The following is an 18,075-nucleotide window of genomic DNA, read 5'->3' as shown; positions in this document are numbered from 1 at the left end:
TTCTGAATCTGCTGTTGGTTAGTCTGTGCGTGTCTGTGGGTCTGAGTCCGGGGTTTGTGCATCCTTGTGTGGTGTGGGATTGGTGCCTCTGAGCCGTGAGTCTGTGTGAGGCAGCATGCGTCCCTGGGCACGTTGCAGTCTCTCTCTGGGTGTGTGCAGGCGTGCGTCAGCTCAGTCGGTCTGTGTGTCCCGTAGGCAGGAACACCTGCACATAAGCGTGTGAGCGTCTGAGCCTGGAGTGAGTGGGCACGTGTGTTTCTTTGTGCATGGGTGTGGGTACCTGCTTGTCTCTAGAGGCGGCTGTGGGGGGTGTCCAATTTAGTCCCATCACTGTCTAAGCCCCAGCTTGTTAGAGATTTCACAGAGCTCAGCTCGGATTTATTCAGCGAATCAAAACAGGGCCCCTGGGACCCAGCAGGGGTTGACATGTGCTCCTTGGGGACTTGGGTTGAGGGTCTATCCCCTGGGGTCTCTTGACAGTAGACCTCAGCAGGGACACCTGCCCCTGGTACTCACAAAGCAGTGCTTTAAATCCAGACACTCCCCCCCACCCCCAGGTGACCAGGCATCCTCATCCCCCAGTTAGGAGGACTGTACAGTGTTGGGGGCCCCCAGCCCTAAGTGAGAATCAGATTCCTAAGCCCAGGGCTCCCAGGGAAAGCTAGGCAGGGCTCCTGCACTGTGGAAAGAACACAGCCTTAGGAGTCAGAGGGACTAAAATACCAGGCCTGTCACTTCCTAGTGCTGTGACCAGGGTCAAATGGCTACTTCAAACCTCAGCTTCCTTATCTGTACAGGGGGTACCTCCTCATGATGTTATTGGGAAGGTTAAATGGTACTAAAGGCTGGCATTTATTGAATACTCACTATGTGCCAGGTTCCAAATTGGTGGCTTTCCATGAATTGTCTCATTTAATCCTCACACCCCTATGAGGTGGTTGCTGTTTGTATCCCATTTTACCAATGAGGAAATGGAGGACCAGAGAGGTGAAGTTACTTGCTGAGGATCACACAGCTTAGAAGGAGCCGAGTCTGGATTCGAACCCAGGCAGCCTGATTTCAAAACAGCCTTGGGGGCAAGTGACAGTGAATATAAAGCAGCATGTGTGGTGTTTGGTCAATGGTCACTGTTACTACTGACAACAAATGGCCATTCAAGAGCAATCTCATGATCCCCAAAGGACAGCTCTAGACCCTTCTCACATTTATTTTCTAATTTGAAAATGAAGGAGGGCAGTGGAAAGGGCACCAGACTTGGGAGACGGGAGTTCAGTCTCCTGGTAACTCGGGGAGGCGACTGAGAGCGGTGCCCTCCCCACGCAGTCGCAGCCAGGCGGACTCCAAATCTTGTGCTCCTCCCCAGGGAGCAGGGCCCACGGTGGGGGCCAGGAGCAGCCCAGGGGCCAGGAGCAGCCCAGGAACCAGGGCGCAGCCCTGTGCTCAGCGGCTGCTTCCCTCACCCACACACACTGCCTGCCCCCGGGGCTGTGGGGAGCTCACGGCCCGATCGGACCCAGCTAGCGCCAGGACCATGTAGCACCCTTGGGGGAGGCGGAGGTCGGTGTCTCCTGGTCTTGGAGGCAGAGGTCTGGGTTCCAGTCCCGACTCCACCCTGCCTGGTGACAAGAGCATGTCACCGGCCCCAGCCTGAGTCTCGGTTTCTCTGTCTGTGAAATGGAGCCATGATCTGAGCTCTGGCTTCCTGGCAGGGTGGTTGTGCGGGCCCAGCGAGGTTGTGTATGGGAAGAGGTCAGAGGGCACCATAAATGGGGGCCTGGACAGGGCCTGAGAGTTGAGGAGATCAAGTCCTGCTGGGGGCCATCAGGCACTCCGTGCCCGACATTGGCTGGTCAGTCTGGTCTAAGCCCGAGGGGGAAGAAAGGAAGGTGGTCTGCACTTGGGAGATTCTCAGCGCTCTGACCTCCCCAGTCAGATCCACCCACTGGCTCAGTCTCTCAGCCCCCAAGGTCCCTGCTCGGCCTGGGCAGGAGGCTCACGGACAGGAATGCTCTACCAAGCACTTTTTTGTTTTATTGTGATTTTTCACAAAGGCTCTTTGGCGTGGATGACTGTGGTCCTGTTTTATAGATGAAGAAACAGGCTCAGAGAGGTGAAGGGAAATGCCCCGGGTCACACAGCCAGGAAGGGGCGGGGCCAGGCTTCTGTCACTCAACATGCCACTGCTTTTCACTGTGGCTCCCTCGCAGCCGGCCTCTCATTTGGCAGAAACTGAGGTGGGCCCAGATGGGGATGGAACCCGGCCAAGGCCAGACAGAAGGACAGGAGAAAGGAAGGGACGGCACCACAGGCCCAGGCCGACTCCCTCTTCAGGGGGCAGGGACGAAAGGGCAGAGACAGCCAGCCCCGCAGTTACCAAACCGGCCATCCGTCTGCGGCCCTCGGCGGGTCCCTTCTGGAGCGGAGGGGGCAGTGCGGTGCCACCGGGCAGAGGCGCCAGGCTGCAGTGTGATCCAGGCCACGCTTGCTGCCCCTCAGGGCGGAGGGGCTGCGGCCTCAGGCGGGGAGCCCAGGGACGGCCTCCCCAGGGCTGGGGGTGCCTGGCCGACGGCTCTCCCCGGCACCCCCACCCACCCCCGGAGAGCCTGGCCTCACCGTCCCAGCCCCGCTGAGTCACCCCAGGCGGCAAGGGCCCCCCCGCCACCTCACTTCAATAAGATCAGGAAGGAGCATGTCTTGAATGCTGCTTTATCGCAATAAGTTTGTCGATTCAGCTCATTACATTTAATTAGAATTATTTAATTAGAATCTTAATAAAAGAGTAAAGCAGGAAGGAGGCTGAGCAGCGGAGGGAAGGAAATCCGTGCGGAGTGTGTGAAGTAGTCCCAGGAGGTGGAGAGCTGGCGGGGGCAGCTGGCGGCCGGCGGGGGGCGCTGAGGGCTCCGGGCGGGGCTCAGCCCCCCACCCCCCCGCCCCCCGCCCCCGGCCCCAGACTTCTCCGTCTGACACTGCGTGCCAGGTCCCGGGCCGACGGCGCAGGCGCAATGGAGAGACTAGGTTCCATTTCCTGCCCTCAAGTGACTCACGTTTCCCGCAGGGAAGCAGGAGGAGGCAGGTGGCTACGGCGCCCAGGAGCCAGAGTGCTGCGGGCGAGACCTCGATGGGGCACGTAACAGGCCAGGGGTGAGACAGGCTCGTGGAGCAGGCGTGGCTGCAGTAAACCTGAACATGGAGTTGGAGTCAGGTGAGGAGGGGGGTGGGGCTTCCAGCACGTTTGGAGGGGAGGCGATCAGGCACCTGCTGTGGGGTGGGGTAGAGAGAGGTTCCTGGCCAGGGCCTGGGGCCAGGCTGGCTGGTGCATGTCGTCACCACCACTGACTGGCCCTGGGGAGTTACCTTGGCAGCTTGCCTCACTTTCTCTACCTGTAAACAGGTTAATAATGGAATCCACTTCACAGGCTTCTTGTGTGGACTAGATGAGCTAATATATATAAAACACTTGAAAACATACCTGGCACATGGCGAGTGCTGTAACTGTTTTCTTTATTATTGTCCAAGTGCAGATAACCAGGAGGTAGGCAGGTAGATAAGTCTGAAGCTCCGAGAGAAATGTGGGGTTGGGACGTAGCTCTGGGAGTTGTCTGTGAAGCCACAGGTGTGAACGAGAGACCCTGGAGAGTGAGATAGACACTGCCTTGCCCATCCACCTCCATTCTTTCCTTCCTCGGTCCCAGAACAACCCCAGGGTTCTGCCCCAACAGCTGTTCTCCAGGGGAAGCTCATCTCCCTGGAGATGTAACACAATCAAGAGTGGTTGTTAAGCTGGATTGGGGGAAATGTGTCTCAACCCATTTGGGTGGGTCTTGATTACTTTCTGAAGTCCTGTAAAAGAGGAAACATTTTGGAGAATGAAGGAGATTTGGAGAGAGCAGAGAGTCCACGAGCCAGAGACCTTTGGAGATGAAAAAGGAAAACGCCTCCCAGCGAGCTTCATGAAACTGGAAGCCAGGAGGGAGAGCTAGCAGATGATGCCATGCTTGCCATGTGCCCTTCCAGCTGAGCGAGAAACTGTGACTGTGTTCACCATGTGCCTTCTCACTTGAGAGAGAAACCCTGAACTTCATCGGCCTTCTTGAACCAAGGTATCTTTCCCTGGATTGCCTTTGATTGGACATTTCTATAGATGGTTTTAATTGGGACATTTTCTCGGCCTTAGAACTGTAAACTATCAACTTATTAAATTCCCCTTAGAACTGTAAACTATCAACTTATTAAATTCCCCTTTTTAAAAACCATTCTGCTTCTGGTATATTGCATTCCGGCAGCTAGCAAACTAGAACATGGTGGGACAAGGTTGGGTCATGGCATTCTCCCAGTGCTGGTGCTCAGTGAGGCTGAAGCTTGTTCTATGGACTGGGGAGAGTCAATCTCTGTCTATCTCTCTCTCCCTCTCTGAATCTACTGGGTACATGAAAGAAGGAGCAAGGGGCCCCATTGCTACCCCTTAGGGAACCAGATTTAGGATAAAGCAAGTGGTGTGTTGGTATATAACCTTTCCAATGAAATAAAATAAATAAATAAAACCCTGATTTGCAGTGTTTGCTGATTTCCATGCTGTCAAGATTGCCACCACAGCCATTTTCATGTGGCCAATGAGATATCCATGAACAGTCAGCTCTCACAAATCAGTATGGGCCAGCAGCTCAAACATACCACAGGATGAAGACGAGCATGAAGACAGTGGGGCAGAGAGAAGAAAGCACTGGCACCAGTGACAACACTGGGGAGCTGCACCATGTGGGAACCTCCCTGCCTCTGGACTTCCACTTGCACAGAGCTTTCTGTTTCTTGCAGCCAGATGCATCCCATGTGCTGCAGGGAACATGCAGAGCAAGAAGAGAGGAGACCTGGGACCAGCCTTGAGGAACTGTCAGCATGAATGGGGCAAGCAAAGGAAGAGGAGGCTATGAATTCAATTGCCATTGTAATTTGGCAATGCAGGGGACCAGACTGCGTTTGGTTTTCTACAAACTTCATCCTGCAATAGTAAAAGATGAGCATTTTTTAGCTCAGTTGTAGAAAATTCCTAGGCTTCATTCCATGCCTTGAACCAAGAATTTAGAGATTTAAGCTTGTTATTCTTTTTCTTTAAATTGTCCTGTGTCACAGAAATGGCCACTGATAACTCCAGCTGCCATCTTTGAAATCTGCAGGACCTGCATGTGTTCAATGTCTGTAGCCACTCTGGCCTCCAAAGCTTTGCCTTCCGTGGCACTTTCCCAGATGGCTATTGGCCATAATTTAATTTCGTTAGTGGTTTCACCTCTACATACCATAGGCTGCTAGGTTTTCATCCCTGGATACTAACTAGGTTTTCACTACCTTCAGCCCCAATAGACCGGATCATTATTTCCCCATTTTCCTGTGGCTGTGTTGCCTGAAACCCACTCCCTTGGACTAATTCCGAACCAGTCACTTTTCTTGGTTGAAAACAATGGAGACTGACTCTCGCTAATTTAAGCAGTACAGAAATTTATTGGAAGGACACCGAGGAGCTCACAGAATGGATTACCAGGCTCAGGGAAGGGACAGGCATGGAGGGAGGCTGGCAGCTCAGGATCCAGCTAAGGTCCCCCGACAGGAAATGTCTGGTTCTGGTGCTGCTGCCAGGGCCGCCGTTGCTGCATGTCCCCCAACCTCGGCATTGCTGCTGGCTCCCTCTGAACCATCTCTTTCATCCTCTGTGGCACCTTTGCTTTCTTGGGCCTCCAGGTAGGGCCCCTGATTGGTTGAGTGAGGTCACATGCCTGCTCCCGCCTGACCCATGGGAATGTCCCGCCATCTTGGCTTCCACATTTGGAGATCAGAGCTGCCTCTCTCTGGGGTTCACCACATGAAATCGTCCCCCAATGTGCCAGTTTGAATCTGTTGTGGACTCCAGAAAAGCCATGTCCTTTGATCCTCATTCAGTATTGCTGGGTGGGAGCTTTCTGATTGTTCCCATGGAGATGTGACCCATTCAGTTATGGGTGGTAGCATTTGATTAGATGGTTTCCATGGAGATGTGTCTCCACCCATTCAAGGTGGGGTTGCTTACTGGAGTCCTTTAAGAGGGAACCATTTTGGAAAATGCTTTAGAGCCTACGTAGCTAGAGACCTTTGCAGAGGAAGAAGAAAATCATCCTTGGGGGAGCTTCATGAAACAGGAAGCCGGGAGAGAAAGCTAGCAGACTTCACCATATTCACCATGTGCCTTTCCAACTGAGAGAGAAACCCTGAACTTCATCAGCCTTTCTTGAGTGAAGGTAACCTCTTGTTGGTGCCTTGATTTGGACATTTTCATAGTCTTGCCTTAAATTGGACATTTTCACGACCTTAGAACTATAAACTTGCAACTTAATGAATTCCGCTTCTTAAAAGCTGTTCTGAAAAAAAAAAAAGCCATTCTGCTTCTGGTATATCACATTCTGGCAGCTTGCAAACTAGAATACCCAAGTAAGAAAAGGTTTGAATGCTGAGCAAACAAACAAAAACAGCAAACATCCACCTTGGCTGAGCATTGGGCTCAACATTTTGTTTGCATTATCTCCCTTTAATCTGCATAATTACATTTTGAGAGGTGTTATGTTTAATATCCTCATTTTATAGATGGGGAAACAGGTTCCAAGTTTCTTCATGAGAAATAACCTCAGACTTTTGGGGTGCTGTGAGGACTTAACTGAACAGCTCCTTGGGCCAGGCTTCTTCACAGGGTTGCCCTGTGGGCCAACCTTGGGCTTTGGGCCTCAGTAGAGGCAGGAAGAGCCCGTCCAGTCTGAGCACTTCCTAATTCTGTCAGTCTGGTTGGAGCCGAAGCCAGACTGGCAGGTCCTGGATCAAGAGAATTGGTCACTTAAAGCAAATGCAGTATTGGGAACATGTATTTTCCCTCAGCACTGGGCAGTCTCTCCTGCTGTGGCCAAGAGCCTGAGGTGGCTCCCTGCTGGGTGAGCTGAGGGCAATGCTGGGAGCTGAGAAACTGGGGTGAACCCTTTACCTCCAAAACTGAGGAAGAGAAGAGGACATTTGGAAAAGAGAGAGAGCAGTCCGCCAAACCCAAGCACTGACGCAGGGCCTCCTGCTGGTGGCTCGGGTCTCCTCCATCAGGTTAGGGTTCCTGAACCTGGGTTAGTCCTTCGGCCGGAGGCTCCTAATGACACAGCTACGTCTTTTCCATCATATGGAACTTCTGAGCGCAAAGCTGTGTCTCCTCTATCAGACTGAGGCTTCTAAAGGTGGGGCTTTCTCTTCCCTCAGACTAGGGGCACCTGAAGGCAGCGCTGAGTGAATGTTCTAGAAGCCTGGGTCAGCAAGAGCTAAATAGATTATACTGAAGGGGAAACTGAGGTGCAGAGAGAGTCAGGGCCTGCTGAACTCATCCACCAGGCAGTAACTGACTGGGACAGCATCGCAGGGCTCCTGCCTCCCAGCCGGGAGGACCTCAGGTGATGCAATGAGGGGCAGCCTTAGGAATGCAGCTTCCAGAGCCAGGCAGGAGGGGACAGCCCTGCGAGGACCCAGGCTCGAGGTTAGGCTTCCAGCTCCAACCCTGGGAAGTGTTTCTTGTGGTTCTGTCCCGGATGTTTGAGTCCTTGGCCAGGTTGCTGGGTGATTGCCTCATTCAGTCTGAGACTGACCAATGTGCACAGCAGAGCAGGGGCCTCTCCATGGGTTCTAGCCCTGCCCAGAGCAGGCCCGGACCATGGGAGGTGGAGAGCTGGGTTCCAGTCCAGGCTAGTGGGCCCTGGGCAGTGCCGCAATATCCCTGGGCCTCAGTTGCTTCCTCTGTCAAAGGGAAGGTGTTTCATTCTTTCTTGAGACACCGAGCACTCACCATGTGAATACTCGCCTTGGGGGTGAGGCAGGCCCAGAGGTTCTGGTCTTCGAGGAGTTTATGTTCCTTGGGGAGCATCCGTGGCCAGCTGACTGAGTGCTCTGAATACAGGGGTTGAAATAGGAAATGGTTTCATTCTTCCCCCATCACTGGCTCCACCAGTGTGGTGGCAGATCCTAGGGTATTGGGGTCATTTTCAGGATCAGCAGGGCCTTGGATAGCAATCTCTCTCCCAGAGGTAATTCAAAGTTTTCCCCTCCCTTGTGCCCAGACCTGTGGTATCCATGATTCAGGGTGCAGGCACGTGTGTGTGTAAAGGTATGAATGTGTTGGAGGGGTGTTTTTTTCCCTTGTGTCCTGACTCCAGCATGTTGGGGGTGCAGAGTCTGGTTCTGCACCACCCCTCCCCCTCCATTTAAAATAATTGCTTTATTGCAATTTAATGCACCGTCTAAAGTGTACAATTCAGTGGTTTTTAGTATATTCACAAAGTTGTGCAACCATCACCGTAATCAATTATAGACCCTTTTCATTGCTCTTCCTAAAAAACCTGTCCCCAGCAGCCACTCTTCATCTCCCCTGCCCCTCTTCCCACCCTTGGCAGCCACTAATTTATTTTCTATCTTTCTGAATTGATTGACCATTCTGGACATTTCATATAAATGGAATCATACAACATGTGATCTTTTTTTTTTAACTTTTTTTAATTGTGAAAAATAATATATATACAAAAAGCAATGCATTTCCAAGTACATTTTAACAAGTAGTTGTACATTTTAAAGCTTGGTGTGGGTTACAGTTCCACAATTTTTCATTTTTTCTTCTAGCTGCCCCGAGACACTGGAGACCAAAAGAAATATCAGTATATTGATTCAGCACTCATAGTCATTTGTTAAATCCTATCTTCTCTGTTATACTCTTCGTTCTCTTTCTTTGTGAAAAAAACGTATATACAAAAAAAGCAATAAATTTCAAAGTGCATTGCAATAATTGGTTGTAGAACAGATTTCAGAGTATGATATGGGTTACAGTTCCACAATTTCAGGTTTTTATTTTTAGCTGCTCTAAGGTCCTGGAGACTAGAACAAATATCAATATACTGATTCAGCACTTATATTCATTTGTTAAACCCTCCCTTCTCTATGTAACTCCACCATCACTTTTGATCTTTCTCTTACTCTTTATGGGTATTTGAGCTATGCCCATTCCAAGTTTTTCATGTTGGAACGGGCTGTCAATAATATGGGATAGGGAAATGGAACTAGTTGATGTTCTGGAGAGGCTGGCCCCTCTGCATTTTAGGACTTATCTGGTCCGGGGACCTATCTGGAGGTTGTAGGTTTCTGGAAAGTTACCTTAGTGCATGGAACCCTTGTTGACTCTTACATAATGCCTTAGGTATTCTTTAGGATTGGCAGGGTTGGTTGGGATTTGCCAAGTTATGATAGTAGCAATGTCTAACTGAAGCTAGCATGAGAGTGATCTCCAGTGTAGCCTCTCAACTGTATTGAACATTCTCAGCCACTGATAACTTATTTGTTACACTTGTTTTCCTCATTTTGGTCAGGATAGCATTATCAACCCTACCGTGCCAGGGCCAGACTCATCCCTGGGGGTCATCTCCCATGCCACCAGGGAGACTTTCATCCCTGGATGTCATGTCCAACATAGGGATGAGAGCAATGATTTCATTTGCAGAGTTGGGCTTAGAGAGAGTGAGGCTACATCTGAGCAACAGAAGAGGTCCTCCGGAGGTGACTCTTAGGCATAACTATAGGTAGGCTAAGCTTCTCCATTACATACTTAAGCTTTACAAGAGCAAGCCTCAAGGTCAAGGGCTTGGCCTATTGATTTGGGTGTCCATAATGTTTGGCACAGTATCCAGGATTTCCCCAGTGGTAAAATTTAATGGTTCCATATTTTTTTCTCCCATCCCTCAAGGGACTTTGCCAATACTTCTTTTTGATTATTTGCTTAATATCCTCTGGGATGTATCCAGGTATTACATTAAACTATGCAGGATTAAAGGCTCTTATTCTTACTCTGGGCTCCCTATGTTTGGTTTGTTTAAATGATCTATCCATACAAGCTGAGTTAGAGTGTGTGCTACTGAAAATTTAGGTTCTGGGGAAAACAAACCTTTCTTCCTTTTGGTCTCAAAGAGTAGGTGAAATTCTAAAATACAGGCTGTGTCTTCTTTTTTTTTATTTTTTATTTTTAAATTTTTTAAATACCCAAAACACCAAGCAAACGTAAACATTCTTATTTTGATCATTCTGTTCTACATATATAATCAGTAATTCACAGTATCATCACATAGTTGCATATTCATCATCACGATCATTTCTTGGAACATTTGCATCTATTCAGAAAAAGAAATAAAACGAAAACAGAAAAAAAATTTTACATACCATACCCCGTACCCCTCCCTTTCATTGATCACGAACATTTCAAACTAAATTTGTTTTAACATTTGTTCCCCCTATTATTTATTTTTATTCCATATGTTCTACTCGTCTGTTGACAAGGTAGATAAAAGGAGCATCAGACACAAAGTTTTCATGATCACACATTCACATTGTGAAAGCTATATCATTATTCAATCATCTTCAAGAAACATGGCTACTGGAACACAGCTGTACATTTTCAGGCAGTTCCCTCCAGCCTGTTAATTACATCTTGAATAACAAGGTGATATCTACTTAATGCGTAAAAATAACCTCCAGGATAACCTCTGGACTCTGTTTGGAATCTCTCAGCCATTGACACTTTGTCTCATTTCACTCTTCCCCCTTTTTGGTCATGAAGGTTTTCTCAATCCCTTGATGCTGAGTCTCAGTTCATTCTAGGATTTCTGTCCCACGTTGCCAGGAAGGTCTGCACCCCTGGGAGTCATGTCCCACATAGACAGGGGGAGGGTGGCGAGTTTGCTTGTTGTGTTGGCTGGAGGGAGAAGGCCATGTCTTCTTTACCCCTGTATTCTGAATTACCTTAATTGCGACCTGATCAGCTTTGTTCTTATCTTTAGATATCAGGTTATATGTATATAAAACAGCCTCTCAAAATCCAGAAATAACAATTACCGCTCCAGACTAAACAACATGTAATCTTTAGTGACTGGCTTCTTCACTTAGCATGATGCTTTCAAGTTTCGCATGTTGTAGTGTGTATCAGGGTTTCATTGCCCACCTCCTCCATGTCTAAGGCCTAGTTCATCTAGTATAGAGGCTGCAGGAATAGAGGCTCAGTGGGCAGCATTTCCTTTCTAATCCACCGTGGCTGCACTGACCCTGCCACAGCCAGGGCCCTGGCAGGCATCCCAATGCTGGCTTCCTGCCTGGCACGTGTGTGGGCTCTTTGGGGGTCCTGCCTGGCACGTGTGTGGACTCTTTGGGGGGTCCTGTGGGAGCCCTGCTTTCCACAGCCCCCACCCAGATGTGGGTCCTCTGGCTTCTCTAGAACCTCTTCAAGCTACCCCCACCCCCCCTTTGCAAAATCCTACCCACAACAGCCTGCCCCAAGGTTCCTATTGCTAGGGCCCTTGCCTGATGGGTTGCCTTCTTGGGTGGGCTCCAGAAGATGGCAGAAATCCAGTCTGTCACTCAAAAAATGGCAAGCAAGCAAGCTGCCCTGTTGCTAGCCCCCTTCCACCCTGTCATTTCTCTCTACTTCTCTCCTCTCCTGCTCAGATGGGCCCAGGAATGGAACAAGTCTGCTACACCAGCTGATGTCCCAGGGAGAGTGACGCCATACCAGGCTGGCCTTCCAGCTGGAATCTTCCCACCCCCATCAGAACTGGTCACTTTCCGGGTGCCTCTCCCACATGGCCAGTTGGGAGTGGTCTCTGGGGGATGTGGGAGAGAAAACACACAGCTTCTATATGAAACTGTAACTTCCCATCTCTGAGGAATTCCTCTTCCCCCACCCCAAACTTCCAGAAGTAAGAGGATGGTCACTTGTTAGGAGGCCCGGATTTCTGAAGATTGTGTGTGTGTGTGTGTGTATATGTGTGTGTGTGTTGGGCAAAGGGGTGAGAGGAAGGGGGATTGAGTTCTGCAGCAGGGGTGGAAATTTCCCTGGGTCTAAGAGTGGGTGTGTCTTTCTGTCTTTGCTAAGCTTCTGTCTTGCTCACAGCCTGGGCACAGCTCAGACTCCAGAGGGGCTGTGAACAGGGTCAACCAGAGAAGCCAGAACCCTAATGGTCTTTGACCCAGTTCCAGATGTAGATTCACATCTCTGAGCCCCAGCCAGAAGGCTGAACTCTGACTCTGGTTCCAGATTGAGACCCAAATCTGATCCTGGACTAAGCTGTGACCCCAGGTCCATGCTAAGCCTTGATCATGGTCCTGAACTGAGCCCTGATGCTGGTTCCAGGCTGAGCCCTGATCCTGATACCAGTCTGAGCCCTGATCCTGGTTCCAGGCTGAGCCCTGATCCTGGTTTCAGGCTGAGCCCTGATGCTGGTTTCAGGCTGAGCCCTGATCCTGGTTCCAGGCTGAGCCCTGATGCTGGTTCCAGGCTGAGCCCTGAACCTGTTCCTAAACTGAGCCCTGGTCTTCATTCTAGACTTTTACTTGACCCAAATTCCCGACCAAGTTCTGACCCTACTTCCAGACTGTTCCCTGACCCTCACTCAAGGTCATTCTGATTCTAGGCTGAGCCCTGATTCCAGTTCTAGGCTGAGCCTTGACTATAGACAGAGCCCTATACCTAACACCTAACTAAACCTTGACCCTGCTCATAAATTCAGTCATGACCCAGTTTCACTTTCATCCTGACCTCAGTTTTTCCTTGACCTTTAAACCTAACTCAAATGGGAGCTCAGGATCCCTTCAAACAACTGTATTTATGCTGGAACTAGAAGGAAGATTAATGTTTTCATCGGGCCTAGTGGAAACTGCATTCACAAAGAAATGGAGGGGAAAAACAGAATGAAAATGGCCGGTCATCCCAAAGGAGAGAAAAGAGAGACCAAGGACTGGTATCCAAACTGAGAGTGCGCTGTGGGGCAGGGACTCTGGATTCAGGGCCCACAGCTATGGTTCAAATCTAGAATCTATCACTTTTTACTAACCGCATTTTGGATGTCAGTTGGCCTCACTGAGGTTCATTTCTTCGTCTTAAAATGGATCCACTCTGCCTTCCTCTCAGATTATATTCCTTCTTCAAATTTTCTGTCTTGTCTTTAGGTCTTCTTACATACCAGCCCCTTTTCCTGGTGCACTTTTCTTCCCCTGACCACCCCTGCCTCCCTAAGGTGAAATGTCTCTTCCTCCAAGAATTCTTCCTGAAGTTCCCCGTGGTGGACATAAGATGCCCCTTCGGTGAAGAACTTGGTGCCTTGGCTTCTGGGAGTGCTGTTGGCAGGCAGCCTTCACCTGTCACCTGCCCACATCCATGACCGCTCAGGGTGAGGCCCTCAAGACCCAGCTAGCCCCACCCGACTCAGGCCAACTCCGAAGAGCTACTCCTGCTCCAGAACACCCCCGTAGGGGCAGCTGCAGCAGTCTCTGGGCCTGTGCTGCACCTCACCTTCCCCCCTCACTCTCCCACCCCACCCCGCTTCTGCTCCTCCCTTCATAGGTGCTGAAACCAGGACACCCCCAAACACCCTGCGTGCTGACTTCCATCTCAGACTCTGCCTCCCAGAGGCCCCAGCCTGGAACATCCCCAGTTCTAAGTTACCCTCAAGCCACTGGGCCATCCCCTTGTTAAAAGCACAATTATTTAGAGTAATCACTTGTTTCTTGCCTGCTTCCACGAGGATTGCTATGCATGGGGCACAGACGTGCAGCACTAACCCCTGCAGTGCACAAAGGGTTAATTGAGGGGGAAACTTCGAGGCAGTGCCCAGGATGCCCTGAACACTTGTCCCCACAGCCCCTGTTCCAGCAGAGAGGGGCTGCCTCTGCCTGGACACAGAACAGTCTCTAAGAGAAAGGACCCTGCCCCACGTCGGGCAGTTTCTCTAAGTAATAAGAAATATGACTGGAAGTGTTAACACTGGGGAATATGATTGCCTGGACCGGGGTCTGCCCACAGAGGTGCCTGGAAGAGTCTTGAGGGGGTCTCAGAACACCTCTATCCGCTGGAGCTGGCGTCCGCTGGCCCCGCGCAGACTGGCCCAGTTCCTACTCAGCCAACGGCGGGAGGGGAAGAAGACTCTAGGGCCTTCCAGGTTTGTTTCTTATCAAAAGTATATGCTTCTTGAGGGCTGGCTCTCAATATATCTTATTCTCCTGCTCAATAAACATTGTGGGAGGCAGGATAAAAAAGAAATGAGTAGATGATACATAAAGGATGGAAAAGCCTTTTAGGAACCTGAAGCACGATTGAAGCGTTGTGCAAGGTGGGGGCTAGTTGGGGAGAGGTGCTGCTTTTAGATGTTATTCCTTAGAAAAGACGCACATACACACAAAGAGTCTATTAATAGACCCGACTAATAAACATTGGCCAAGGTAAATGTTAACAGGAAGCACCTCTGCAAATGTTGGCAGGCTCGCAGTTTGGGCTCAGAGTAGCCTGGCACGCAGGCCAGGCAGGCAGCCTCTCCCCTGTTTGCTCAGAGCATAGTTCACAGTCCTAGGGGAGCCTCCTTCCTGAGCCCTAAAGCAGGGTGCCACCGCTCCAGGCTCACCGCTTCCTGGAATCCAGCCTCCTAGATGTTTTGTGAACACGCCAAGCATGTTTGCAGCTCAGGATATTCACCCTTGCTGTTTCCATCATCTAGAACCTTCTTCCCCTCACGTCCTTCATGTCTCTATACAAATGTTATCTTTTCAGAAGGACCTTCTCTGACCTCCAATTTAAAAGAGCAACCACTGTCCCCCAAAACTGCTCATCATTTTTTTTTAATTCACTTAACCCTGTCTTGAGAGGACTTATCTCAACCTGAAATTGTATACCAAATATATGTGTTTTTATTTTATCTTAGCTTTGTCTGGTTCCTTTTCTAGAATGAAGATGGGGATTTTTTCTGTCCTGTTTATACTGTTTATAGCTCCAGCACTTGGAACAGGCATTGTGCCAAGTGAATGAGTGAACGGTGAACTGGACAGGTTTCTGTCCAAAACAAGCTCCCCCTTTTGCAGGCAGTGGGAGGATTGAGCTGTTTCTCTCCTGTGGCAGGAGCGAGGAGAGGAGACATGCATGACACTCTGGGAGCAACAAGGAGGGACAGGTACCTTCTGGGGGTGGTGGTAGGAGAAAGCTTCCTGGAGGAGGGTCACATCTAAAGCAAGGCCTGAGGGCCGAATAGGAATTCTCTGGATAAAGAGGGAGGAAGAGAGAGTTCAGAACAAAGGAGGTGCCCATGCAAAAATCTGAAGGCAGGAGAGTCCAGAAAGTTGGTAGAACACAAAGACATTTCGGGTGGCTAGGCTCAGAGCAGGGAGCTGAGAAGGGGTGTGGATGAGACTGGGCTGGTGGGCTCGGCGTGGGTCAGCTCCTGAAGCATCTGGCATGGATGTTAAGCCTAAGGGTGATGTGATCTATTTCTTCAGATGAGTGTTTTCTGAACATCCCCAGCCTGCAGGAATTTTACCATGTCCTGGCATCTCTTGTCCTAGTGATAAATACGATTCACTTTTTACTTATAACTGAGTCACTTTACTGAAATACATTCATTTAAGTAGGAAATCTTTTGTATCATTATCCTATTTTGTGTCATATGCACAAAGTAACAGTAAAATTAAACCTAATGAAAACAAAATAATGTTACATTCCATCTGGATTCCATCACTTGCCTAAGGCTCTGAGCCCAAAGTTTACTTTCTCTTGTTAAAAAGGGAGATTAACAAGTGTGAGAGAGGTATTAAAGATATGACACCAGATGGGGCTTTTTTCTTGACATAATCAGAAAGATGGCAGGGAGATTCAAAAGGGAATATCTTTCTTTCTATAAGATTCAGTGTTACTAAAATATATGTCTGGGTTCCTTTTAAGGTTATTTCAATAACTACATAAAACAATTTTTTACATGTTGGGAAACTCATTGTAAATCTTTCAATGTATGTTTGAATGAGAAAGGGGTATGGAAGCAGGTGAGGTAGATGGCCAAGAAGATGGAACAAATCACGTCTTATCCCCTCACTCCCCTTTTAGTATAAAACCCACCCATCAACTCACCCACTCATCCAACCATCTGGACATCCACCTACGTGCCTATATGCCCACCCACCATTTACCTTGTCTCCCTGCCCACCTACAAATCCATCCACTTACCCACTCACTCACCTGCCTGCCCATCTACCCGAGCATCTCCCCACCCACAAAATAGATACACTCACCCAAACATTCCCTATGCATCTATCCATCTACCTGTCCACCCAATCATCTCTCCATCCATCTGTCCATCCATCCACCAATCTTCTAACCACCTGTCTATCCATCCAACCACCCCACACATTATGATCCCAGTCTTCGGGCCTTGGCCCCTGGTTCTCCCATTCTTTCTGAAACAGAACCTGTGGCCATGTTCTCTGTAGTTGAGTTCTGCTTTTGTCAGAACTAGCTTGCAAGCTTTAGTGTACCTGAGCTGCCTCTTGGGTTGGTCTGAATGGAGTCTCTAAAAATGACCTTATTCTTATTGTCTCTGGTCCTTCCCCCTATCACCCCTCCCCACCATGGGTCTTATTTTCTCATAACCTTGTCAATGCAGAGTCCTACATTGTCAGAACTAAAAGGGGCTATAGAGACTCCCAAGTATAAAGCTTTCAGTTTGTAGATGGGAAAAGCTGAGAGCCAAATCTGGGCGAGGTACTAAGCAAGGGTGAGCCAGTTGCAGTACTGGGAGCCTCTCTTTTCCCTGGCTAAATCCTCCAGCCCCAGCAATTATTCATGGATTTCTAAAAAGATCTCAAAGTGTCCTTAGACATTGCCTCACTGAGTGATTTTTCACTGAGAGCTTTGGGACAGGGGCCTTGAGGGGTGGGCGAGTCACTTCATGCCTATTCAACCAGAGCACAGGTACCCTGTAAGCTTTTGTTTGAACAAAGGTTTTAGCTGCTAAAGAAATAGTTTAAAGCCTTTGTTCTCATCCAGTGCCTTCATGTGATGAGCAAGGAGTGTGTTCCGAGAGGGGAAGGATCCTGCTCAAGACCACACAGCAGGTGAGGGGCAGAGCCGGCTCTCCAGGGTTGCCTGGTCTTGTCTTTTCCCTTCGCCCGGCATCTGCTGGCTTTACAAAGACCTGAGTGGTGGTGGGCAGGGAAGAGGGGATACTATTCTCCTAGCCCAATAATTCCCGGATCTGATTTAGGAGACCCCAGTTTGCTGTTTATAAACTGAATCCACCAGACAGGAGATACTACAGTTCTTAGAAAAAAAAAATCAAATATGGTCTCCTGGGTTCCCGCACTCTCTTCCCAGGGCCCTGGCTGCTGAGGAGAGGCAGGTGGGGGGCAGCAGTTACACCCCAAGTTCCCTCTTCATGATGGCCCCCTTTCCTTAAAGAGTTGTCTCTTTGCCCTGTAAAATTCTGCCTGTTCAAATGACAAGAACTGAGTACACCTTGTTCGCTGCGATTGTGGATTTTGCTGCTGAAATTGATGATCCCACTTGGGAGAGAGACAAGATGCTCCTTCTTCCTCGTGCAAATTGCTCTCTACTCCCTGAGTGCAGGGCGGAAGTTTTGGAGTGTGTCGGCTCTTCTAGCTCAGCTGCATTTGAAACGCAAACCCTCCATGCTTTCTGCCAGGCAAAAGCCAAGCTCCTCCACATGCAGCCTTGTCCTGAGACCTCCTGCCACATCCCAGAGTTTTCTGGGTTCACCAACATTTGCTGAAATGTCATCCCTGTTGGTTTGCAGGCTTTTAAACACAGGCGAACTCACTTATTATTTTTGTTATTATTTAATAGAGAAGCTATAGGTCTACAGAAATACAGTGCAGAAAATTCAGAGTGCCCATATGTCACGTTCACACATACTGTTATTAATGCTTTGCATTAGTGTGGAGGTTTGTTACAATTGGTGAACCAATGCTATTATAATTATACGATTAACTAACTGTAGTCCATAGTTTACATTAGGGCTCCCTGTTTGTGTTGTGCAATCCTATGCTTTTCTTTCTTTTTAAAATTTTTATTCAAGTAACATATACAACTTAAAATTAGGTTAACTCATTTTAAAAAATATGATAAACATCATAGAAGTATTTATTACTATGTTATTTTCTGCTTACCTTTTAAAAAAATATTTTTATTGAGAAATATCCCCACACGTACAGCCCAACTATATTATACAG

The 18,075-nt window shown here is 49.0% G+C and overlaps 1 long non-coding RNA gene across 2 annotated transcripts in view; it reads left to right on the top strand.

Annotated features, from left to right (window-relative positions):
• Nucleotides 1-2,967: 2,967 nt before the first annotated feature.
• Nucleotides 2,968-18,075, top strand: part of LOC143674708 (uncharacterized) — a 37,083-nt gene continuing 21,975 nt past the window's right edge. The window contains exon 1 of one of the 2 annotated variants that reach the window (XR_013171182.1): nt 2,968-3,202. This is a non-coding gene — a long non-coding RNA (uncharacterized LOC143674708). The remainder of the gene's footprint in view (nt 3,203-18,075) is intronic. The other variant, XR_013171181.1, reaches the window with a different exon arrangement.

This window comes from Tamandua tetradactyla, chromosome 2 (assembly GCF_023851605.1).
Source record: "Tamandua tetradactyla isolate mTamTet1 chromosome 2, mTamTet1.pri, whole genome shotgun sequence".
Classification (NCBI taxonomy): Eukaryota; Metazoa; Chordata; class Mammalia; order Pilosa; family Myrmecophagidae; genus Tamandua; species Tamandua tetradactyla.
The sequence above is the reverse complement of the archived record's forward strand: the minus strand, read 5'-3'. Positions and strand labels throughout refer to the sequence as shown.